General features: G+C 42.8%; 1 non-coding gene across 1 annotated transcript; it reads right to left on the bottom strand.

The window, feature by feature from the left end:
- Window positions 1-1,167: 1,167 nt before the first annotated feature.
- On the bottom strand, window positions 1,168-1,239 carry TRNAW-CCA. The gene has a single exon. It is a non-coding gene; the product is annotated as a tRNA-Trp (tRNA).
- Window positions 1,240-11,037: the final 9,798 nt, after the last annotated feature.

Below are 11,037 nucleotides of genomic sequence, written 5' to 3'. Positions count from 1 at the left end.
GTTTGAGGACTAGGATGCTGGCAGCCAGCACCAGGACAGTTTGGCCAGTTTTGAACAATAACAGCATAGTATTAGGTGGCCCCAGGAGATGGCCAGGCAGATGGAGGGGTAAGGAGCAGTCTGTTTATTGGCTCAAGGATCGCCCTTGTCCTTGGCCCCCGCCACCCCTGCACTCACTCATCCACAAAAACTCTTCTGAGCCTGAGTATCAGTTGGGTATCAAGGCTGTCTACTAACCTCTAGGGTTCAGAGATGAATGAGACCTCTCTGCCCTGCCTCCAAAATCTCATAGGATACCAAAGGAGAGCAGTCAAATCCATTGATAACAACAGTAAATATTATGATTATTGAGCTTTGCTGCTGCTACTGCTAAGTCACTTCAGTCGTGTCCGACTCTGTGCGACCCCATCCATAGACGGCAACCCACCAGGCTCCCCCGTCCCTGGGATTCTCCAGGCAAGAACACTGGAGTGGGTTGCTATTTCCTTCACCAATGCATGAAAGTGAAAAGTGAAAGTGAAGTTGCTCAGTCGTGTCCGACTCTTTGCGACCCCATGGACTGCAGCCTACCAGGCTCCTCCATCCATGGGATTTTCCAGGCAAGAGTCCTGGAGTGGGGTGCCATTGCCTTCTCCACATTGAGCTTTGCCTATATCCTAAGCTTCATTCTAAACGTTCTTACAAATTTCCACAGTAACCTTACAGAGTGGATACTACATAATAATACATAATAATGTCCATTTTACAGATGAGGAAACTATGGCACAGCGTGAGTAAGTGTGGGATGAAATGACGTCTGACAAGGTGGTGATGGCAGAGGCAGGATCAGGAAGGCCTCGTGGAGATGGTGGGGTTTGAGTGGGGTCTGTAAGGACAGATGGGATTTACAAACGTGAAGATTCTGGAGAAGGGCATTCAAGGCTGAAAGTGCCATGCAGAGAGAACAGACACATATTATTTGTGAACTAAGACATTAAGCTTCCCCCAAAGATGGCATGGAGCTATCTTTTTCTGCCTCTGTATTTAAATGGAAACTGAAAGTGAAGTCACTCAGTCGTATCCGACTCTTTGCGACCCCATGGACTGTAGCCTACCAGGTTTCTCCATCCATGGGATTCTCCAGGCAAGAACACTGGAGTGGGTTACCGTTTCCTTCTCCAGGGGATCTTCCCAACCCAGGGATCGAACCTGGGTCTTCTGCACTGGAGGCAGACGCTTTAACCTCTGAGCCACCAGGGAAGCAAACATTTAAATGGAATTCTGTACCAAAAGCCCTTAGCACACTGGAAAGCACAAGTCAGATCCTGAATGCTGGTGTTTTCCTCCTTTGTGCCAATACTTTTATCTGGGGCCCTTGAAGGTTGCTTCTGCACAGCCGTGCCTCCAAGGTGGCAGAGCACTTTGGAGATAAGGCAGCCTCTGCAGGATGCTCGTCTACAGACCAGGGCCTGCGTCGGTGGGTCTGAGCTGGAAGCACCAGCCTTCAATAGCAGGAGGTGCTAGTGAACCAGAGGCAGCTTGGCCAGGGCTGTAGATTTTGCAGAGTGCAAGTGCATGAAAAGGTAGACCCCCCCGCTCTACCTGACTCTGTTTTCAACCCATGTGATGCTTCCCTTATGCTTTTCATTCCGCTCCCTCTCATATTTCTCCAGCATTGTTAGGAATTGCCTTATCAGCATTTTACTTTCAAATAATTGCAGAAAAGGATCTTCTTTTAAAGGAAATTCTGTCCTTCCTTCAACCCCTCACCCTCACCCAGACAGTACATCTTTCCATGAGGATTTGCATCCAGGACAAGGTTGAGGGGAGGGGGAAGATTCCAAGAGACTATGAAAAGAGCCTGATATGTCCCCCTGCCATGGGGTGGCTGGAGTCTGACATGCTTTAGAACTAGACCTGATTAGCTGTTTTGTCCACAGAGCAAAGGAGAAGGTGGCAGGATGCTGTGTGTGACCCACACGCCCAGAGCAGAGTTTGCCAGAGCAAGAGTTACTTGAGTGTTTTCTGGGTACCAGATGCTGTGAGAGACAGCCTGTGTGGGGTTGCCTTATGTCTTGCCCAAGAAGGCCATCTGGAGGGGCTGTGGGAACACAGGGCTGGGGGAGAGGATTAATTCCTTCATCTCAAGCTTACCCTGGGCACCATCTCAAGGGAGCAGAGGTCTCCACTGTGGTCTCAGTGGTGCACTCTCTGGGCAAGCTTCAGAATTGTTCAGTGCCTCCAAAGAAGTTCAAGGCACTTCTCAGTCATGGCTTAAGTGGTGGGAAGAGGTGAGCCTGGGCATAGGGGTGTGGGGATGAGGGGTATACACCAGGCTGTACTCTTCCTCCATCATTTCCTCCTAAGGTGTCCTCTGCTCAAGATGCCCTCCACTCTCTGCAAGGTTCCTACAACCACCATAGAATTCAAGGATCCAGTGCTCTAGTCACTGCCTCTAACCTTTCCTGCATTTTTTTTTTTTTTTTTTCTGATCGGGCATCTCAGATTCTCTGAGCTCAGGCTCAGTTTTCAAAAGCTCCCTGTCTTTTGTCCCAAAATAATATTAGCCAGCCTTCGTGGAGTGATTTCTAGGTACCAGCTACAGCTCAAGCGTTACATATATTATCTACTTTCATTCTCACTAAAATCTTAAGGTGTGAAACTCGAGATGCATATGTGTTCAGAGAATAATGAGTGCTTATTCTTCTCAACAGCTTCCTAGGTGGCTCAGTGGTAAAAAACAAAAAAAAAAAAGAAAAAAAAGTCTGCCTGCCTATGCAGAAGCCGCAGGAGATGCAGGTTTGATCCCTGGGTCAGGAAAATCGCCTGGAGAAGCAAATGGCAACCCACTCCAGTATTCTTGCCTGGAAAATCCCATGGACAGAAGAAACTGATGGGCTAAAGTCCGTGGTGTTGCAAACAGTCAGACATGACTGAGTGACTGAGCATACATGCATATTCTTCTCAACACTCAACAGAAATTTCACCTAGAAGGAGCATCAGAAGAGTGATGGAGTGAAAAAATAAATCAAAGGTGGAAGGAAAGAAAGAAAGCAAGTCACCAAGAATATTGTCCAAGATACTTACAGGTTGGGGATGACTTTAAGTAAAAGTTTTTATGTCTCTGAGTTTTTGTTCTTCCCTTTGTAGTTACTGGCAATAAAAGAGTAAAAATAAGTATAGGATGTAAAAGTACTTTAACTTGCTTATAGTATGTGCTCATTTATTGTTTTGTTGAATAAATCTAATTTTTTTTTTTTTTTTTTACTATGAGGACTAATTCCGTTTTTCTGTGTGTCCTGTCTCTGGGGCAGGCATCAGAATCCTTAGGAGGAATAAGACAATTCTGATGTCCCACAATACACAATTAGAACCACAGCTTCACATCATTTTTGAAAAAAAATGGCTGTCCAGTCTGTTTGATCACCTCTAATAATGGAGAATTCACTACCCCTTAGTTTAATCCATAATCATACAATCATGGTTGACCAGTTGCTTTTTGCATCAGGCTGAAATTTCCTGTCTACCTTGCTGGAAGAGAAAACAGAGCTATCCTGGGCTGGGTTTCAACTTTTCCCTAAGTGGAATGGCGAAGCATAGATTCACACAATGCCAGAGTTTAAAGAGATTTATAAACTTCATATTCTGGGGTCCTACTTCACAAATTCAGTTCAGTTCAATCAGGTCCGACTCTTTGCAACCCCATAGACTGCAGCATGCCAGGCTTCCCTGTCCATCACCAACTCCTGGAGCCTGCTTAAACTCATGTCCATCAAGTCAGTGATGCCTTCCAACCATCTCATCCTCTGTCATCCCCTTCTCCTCCTGCCTTCAATTCTTCCCAGCATCAGGGTCTTTTCCAATGAGTCAGTTCTTTACATCAGGTGGCCAAAGTATAGGAGCTTCAGCTTCAGCATCAGTCCTTCCAATGAATATTCAGGACTGACTTCCTTTACTATTGACTGGTTGGATCTCCTTGCACTCCAAGGGTCTCTCAAGAGTCTTCTCCAAAACCACAGTTCAAAAGCATCAATTCTTTGGCACTCAGCTCTCTTCATGGTACAACTCTCACATCCATATATGACTACTGAAAAAACCATAGCCTTGACCATATGGACCTTTGTCTGTAAAGTAATGTCTTTGCTTTTTAATATGATGTCTAGGTTTGTCATAGCTTTTCTTCTAAGGAGCAAGCATCTTTTAATTCCATGGCTGCAGTCACTGCAGTCATCTGCAGTGATATCTTCACAGATTAAGAAAATCTATATGCAAGATTCAACTTTCCAATTGGTTGGGAAGAGAAGAATTTTATTATTCAAACTGTTTGTTCAGACCTGTGGGTTGAATTTCTCTCTGGAGTTCATTAAGAGGGAAGTCACTTTGGCCATATATTTTCAAGGCCTATTTCAGACCTTCTCCTGTAACTGGTTCTACCACACTTGTGGTAGATTGTTCAGTAATATTCTCCTGTTCAGTAATGCTCAAACCACCCTGAATCTATACCCTTGAAAAGTTTCCCATATACTTACTCTGAGTTTGGCCACGTGATTTCACTTTTGCCATTATGACACAAAGTAGAGACATGAAAATTACTTATATATTGAGACTCACCCTCTCTTGCTTCTTTTGTAACCCCATGACTGCCACCATGTAATCAAATCTGGGCTAGCCTGATGGGTAATGAGAGCCATGTAGCTCATTGCCTTCATCACAGCAACCAACAGCCAGCTAACTCCCAGAAGCAAAGTCACCTAGCTGACTTGCAGTTGACTGCAGGTGTGGAAGTGAAGCATTTGCAGCTAGCAGAAGAACTGCCCAGCTGAGCCCAGGCCAAATTGGCAATCTTCAGTCATTAGTTAAGCAGATGGTTGTTGTTTAAGGTCACTAAGGTTTGGGGTGACTTATTATACTATATTTCCCCCAAATAAAATTTCATGGACCTGGCTTCCCTAGTAGCTCAGCTGGTAAAGAATCCACCTGCAATGCAGGAGACCCTGGTTTGATTCCTGTGTTGGGAAGATCCAATGGAGAAGGCATAGACTACCCACTCCAGGATTCTTGCACTTATTTGGTGGCTCAGCTGGTAAAGAATCCACCTGCAATGCAGGAGACCTGGGTTTGATCCCTGGGTTGGAGATATCCCCTAAATAAGGAAACAGCTACCCACTCCAGTATTCTGGCCTAGAGAAATCCATGGACTGTATAGTCCATGGGGTTGCAAAGAGTCAGACACAACTGAGTGACTTTCACTTTTCAACCTGTCCATCAGTTCAGAGCAGCCTTGGAAGTAGACAAATCACCAGTTACAAAGCTTAAAGATCATAAGAGGAAGAGTTTTTTTACTTGCACTTTTACCCTTTAATTCACTAACTTTCACAGGCATACATACACACACACACACACACACACACACACACACACATATACACATATGGGGCCTGAGATCTTGTTTATGGTCACAGAGCCAGTCAGTCATCAAGAAACCCAGATTTTAAACCCATGTTGGCCTGTCTCCAAATTTTAAGCTCAGATCTTTCAACAGAAACCTGTAGACCTTTTGTCATCGCCTTCTTTAGGGTCTATTTCTATGCAAGTCTCATGGCTTTCTTGTGAAGCCTGCTTTGCTACCACCACACAGGAGTGGGAGCCACCATGATGGGGGCTCTCATGAAAGGAAGGGGAGGAAGAAAACCACGCTAGACCATGCACTAATAATTCTAACCACTAACATTGATCAAGAATTACTGACCCTTAATTATGTGCTAGATTTTCTTCTAATCCCTTACATGAATTATTTCCTTGAACCCTTACTGCAGTTATCTGTGAGTATTACTACTAGATCCATTTTGCAAACATGTAACTAATTTGGCCAAGCAGGTAAAGAGTAAGGATTAAAAGCCAGTGATCACCACATGCTGTGCTGCCTCCTGTTCAGGGGCTAAGTTGCTCAGATGGGTTTCCAAAAACCAGGTAGCCAGAAAGCCCGCAAAATTTTTGCAGCTACTAGGACCAAGGCTTTCTGCTCTATGTCTGGACTGTTAAGTAAAAACAACTGAGGATTTGCTGCTTTTCTCTTCTCATTTTTAAAATCATCACTGTATTATTCCAAAGCCTGGAAGAGCAAACATAATCCCCAGCTCTAGGTCCCAGAGCCCCATAAAAGAATAAAAGCATACTCAATGGTCATTACTGTGCTAGGTCACCTCTGTATGGTATAGTTCATGTATTTCTTACCACCAGCCTGAAACATCAGTGTGATTATCCCCATTTTACAGATGCCAATTAATAGCAAGTCCCAATCAACAGAATTCTGGAGAAAACATATTTTACTGTAATTGGGTACTTTCCTAGTGCAGCGAAATAATTTGTTCTCTTTAGCTCCGTAAACATGTCACCTCCAATTTTATTTGCTTCGTTTGCTTAGCAAACTCTTCCCACAAAGGTTAAATCTTGTTAAGAGAAAACTCCAGGGATATTCCAAATTGTTTCATTGGAAGAAATTCTCGTAATGAATATGTGATTGTGATTCTCATTCCAAAGCCATGAGATCTGGAGATGTAAACAAGTTAAGTGTTCTGGATGCAGAGTCCCAGCTCCAGTTGGGTGACTGGGTCCTTTGACGTTTGTGATTTACTGTATAGATTTTCTAACTCCTAACACAGAGTGTCTTCCTCATTTTCTTGTTGCCCTTCAAGTTCTGTTGGTTTTGTTCAGATGTTTTTAATGAGTTTGTCCTGCAGCAGCCAGGGAATGGCTAACAAGTCTTCTGGGCCCTTAAAAACCCATTAGAATGTTATTTCTTACAAAGTGAAAAACTAACCTCATGCCAGATGCAAATAGGGCTCAAGCCATCAGAAATAAAGTTTGATTCTGAAGGAAAATTCCACTGAGACATGAAAGTTCTTCAGCTTGGAAAAATAGTCTTTGATGTCTAGTCCAGCTCGGCAGTCTAATATGATTATTAAGAGTATGAGCATTGGAGATGTTGGCTAGGTTTCACATCTACTCTGTTCCTTACTAGCTCAGTGATCTAGGGCTTCACCTAACTGTGTTTCAGTTATCTCACCCTAAAAACCTGGGAACAACTACAGCAAAATATACCTACCTTGTAGAACTGCTGGAGGATTAAATAAAATGCTATAAGTATATCAGTTAGGATTATGTTCAGTATCAATAAAACAATAGACATGACTTAAATTAGTAGAGGCTTATTTCTCTCTCCTTTAAAAGAAACTTTAAAATCAACAATATCATATTGGCCCAGGAGCTACATTGTCATCAGGGATCTTCTTCCTGGACTTTTCCGCTCCACTTTTTAGCGCTGTCTTTCATTCTCAGGAACACTTCATGAACCTTATGGTTCAAAAGGGCTGCCAGGCACTGACTCTTCGTTCACGTTCTAGACAGGAAGCAGAAGAGAAGAGGAGGGGATGGAAAACATGACGTCATGTTTCTCACATGGGTCAGGATTTGTTTAGGGTGTTTTCTGGTAGTAGTTGCAATTTTTAGCTCTTTGGGGCCCCCTTAGCTGCAAAGGAAACTCAGAAATGATCTACAGTTGGGCATATTGCGGCTCAGAATAAAGATGAAATTTGTTAGTGAAGAGGGGGAGAAAGGAGTTAGTTACCTAGTAGTCTTGGCTATAATACTTAAAGTATTTTAAAAGGTGCCTGTTATTTACTTGGCATAAATTTGGTGCCTAAATTAGGAGGCAGGTAGGGTGGTGAATTGAATATGTCTTTTGAGTCCACAGACTTGAACTAAACCCTAGCTCCATCTTTTACTCAGAATGAGCAACTTAACGATTTTACCTGTGAGCCTCAGCATTCTCGGTTATCAAATAAAATTATTGTCGACATTTTGGGATGTGGGGGAGAATAGAGTGAGAATGAATATTCAAAGGGCCTGGCACATAGTAGATGTTCAGTAAGTGTGAGGTTCCCGCTCCCTACCCTATAAAGTTCAGTGCAAAACAAAACTAAAGGACTCATCACCACCCAGCAGGGCTCTGGGAAGTGGTCAGGAACCTCCCCCAGACCAAGCTGTTCCTCTCCCAGGCTGCCTGCTCTCTGCCCACAAAGTGCTAAAGTGAGTGAAGCCAACCCTATAATCAAACAATACCAGATACTTTAATTATAGTTTTTTGCCGTGATCTGAATCACTGTTTTCATGTGCATTGCTGTGAATTAATCTCATAACAGTGGTGTTAATTCCTTGATGCATAAAGGAGTGTTTCGGCTCCCGAGGTATTCCACGGAGAAGGGAATAGATTTCACATTTAATTAGCTCCTACTCTCTGCCAGGCACTGCGCTGAGTGCTTTCTAAACCTTTTCTCATTTTTCTCTCACAATAACTCTGTTTGGTAGCTATTACCACCTCATTTTATAAGTGAGGGCACAGAGAATCAGAGATGTTAAGTAACATGCCCAAGGCATGAACGGTGGAGTTCATACAAATTCCAGAACTGGATTTTGAACCCACGTGTATCTGATCCCAAAGCTCATGCTCTTGCCACCGTATCCTGCTGCTTTGCTGTCTTCTCAGCCCCAGGAACCAACCATTCTTTAGAACTGGACGTAGGGTGAGATGCTACAAGAAAAAACAGAAGACTGAGCTGGCTCACTACTTCGGAATGCTTGCTCTGACCTCCCAGCTCTGGGACCTCTCAAAGATGCTCTACAACTCCATTTTTCTTTCCGTAAAGAATGTGTTGGTGGTTGAGGGTTGTGAGGTGTGAGGTGTGTTGAGATCATCCCAGGATGATCTGGGATCTCTCTTGCAGCTCTGGGTGTCCAAAATTGGAGGGTAAAATTTCACTTTCATTTCTGTATATTCCAAGGCATATTTCTGTATATATTCACCTCAGTTCAGTTCAGTTCAGTCACTCAGTCGTGTCCAAATCTTTGCGACCCCATGAATCGCAGTATGCCAGGCCTCCCTGTCCATCACCAACCCCTAGAGTTTACCCAAACTCATGTCCATTGAGTGGGTGATGCCATCTAGCCATCTTATCCTCTGTTGTCCCCTTCTCCTCCTGCCCCCAATCCCTCCCAGCATCAGTCTTTTCTAATGAGTCAACTCTTTGCATGAGGTGGCCAAAGTATTGGAGTTTCAGCTTCAGCATCAGTCCTTCCAATGTACACCCAGGACTGATCTCCCCCAGAATGGACTGGGTGGATCTCCCTGCAGTCCAAGGGACTCTCAAGAGTCTTCTCCAGCACCACAGTTCAAAAGCATCAATTCTTCGGCGCTCAGCTTTTTTCACAGTCCAACTCTGACATCCATACATGATCACTGGAAAAACCATAGCCTTGACTAGACTGACCTTTATTGACAAAGTAACATCTCTGCTTTTTAATATATTATCTAGGTTGGTCATAACTTTTCTTCCAAGGAGTAAGCATCTTTCAATTTCATGGCTGCAATCACCATCTGCAGTGATTTTTAAGCCCAAAAAAATAAAGTCTGACACTGTTTCCACTGTTTCCCCATCTATTTCCCGTGAAGTGATGGGACCAGATGCCATGATATTAGTTTTCTGAATGTTGAGCTTTAAGCCAACTTTTTCACTCTCCTCTTTCACTTTCATCAAGAGGCTTTTTAGTTCTTCTTCACTTTCTGCCATAAGGGTGGTGTCATCTGCATATCTGAGGTTATTGATATTTCTCCCGGCAATCTTGATTCCAGCTTGTGCTTCTTCCAGCCCAGTGTTTCTCATGATGTACTCTGCATATAAGTTAAATAAGCAGGGTGACCATATACAGCCTTGATGTACTCCTTTTCCTATCTGGAACCAGTCTGTTGTTCCATGTCCAGTTCACCTACTATGAACTAAATTCATGATGCGGTAAATAAAGGACAAATTAGATGTAGTGACTATGAGGAAAGTTAAAGTGAACTTGGGAGAAAGGACAGCTGACTTTATCTAAATATACTGAGATACTTGGCAGAAGATTCTAAAAACTGCATTTAACCCAAAGGGCAATGTTAAAGGGTTGTAGGCTTACTGTCACTGGTGGAGGTCTCACACATCTGGCTGGACCACCATATGATAATGGTGCTATTATAATATTGAGCAAATGGGCAAAGGGTATCTGAGGCCAAATGCACACCTAACACATGGTCATGGAAAAGGGTCAAGGATACAGACAGTCAAAGTAGAAGTCTCCATCTGCACTTTCCCTCTCCCATTTCAATCCCTAAAAACAAGTGTAGTGGGCCTCCTAAACCCCCTCCCAAGATATCATCTAACTTATCATGTGTTCTGAAATTTTTATTAATCATGAACACCCTTATATTAGTTCACAAATGATTGCTTTCATTCTTTCTTATCAGTTGTATAAGGTTCCATAAATGGCAAGGATGAAGATCATCATCACCCATGAATTTTACACCCACTGTCCTTTGTACAGTCTTCTACCTAACCCCTGCTTTTTGAAAAAGAAAATCTTTTCATTACTGCCTCAGATTAATTTTTTAAGATTATATATGGTATTGTTTTCTTAGAAATCCCTACACAGCTTTAAGAATACACATGATCAAATCTGTCAATGTTTTACCCTTGAATTTTGGGTTTACTTCAGGAAATCTTTATCATCTTGTCTTATTTCACTATAGTCACAATAAAGTTGTATAACAAACCACCCCAAAATGCAGTGGCTTAAAATGCAGTCATTTATATATCAAGTGGATTGAATTTTAGCTGACTTAAACTGGGTTTGGCTTTAAATGATAGCTTGGGTTCAGTTCTGCTCCATATGAATCTCATTCTTCTTGGATCAGTGGGCTAACTGGGGCAGGTTCTTTTCATGGCAATGGCAGATGTACAAAGTATCTCATGCCTTTACTCATGTCATATCCACTAACATCCTATTGGAAAGCAAGTAGCATAGCCAAGCATAATGTTGATAAGGGTGGAGAAGTATATTTAGATCATGCAGGGAAGGGAAGGGAATGAATATCACATCTCTGATTTTTTAAATCTCATTTTTTTCATTGTTTTACAGTTGTATTTATCTGTTCAGATCTTTATTTGTGTTTACCTGTGTGTGTATGGG

This window comes from Bos indicus x Bos taurus, chromosome 15 (genome assembly GCF_003369695.1).
Source record: "Bos indicus x Bos taurus breed Angus x Brahman F1 hybrid chromosome 15, Bos_hybrid_MaternalHap_v2.0, whole genome shotgun sequence".
Taxonomy (NCBI): domain Eukaryota; kingdom Metazoa; phylum Chordata; class Mammalia; order Artiodactyla; family Bovidae; genus Bos; species Bos indicus x Bos taurus.
The sequence above is the reverse complement of the archived record's forward strand: the minus strand, read 5'-3'. Positions and strand labels throughout refer to the sequence as shown.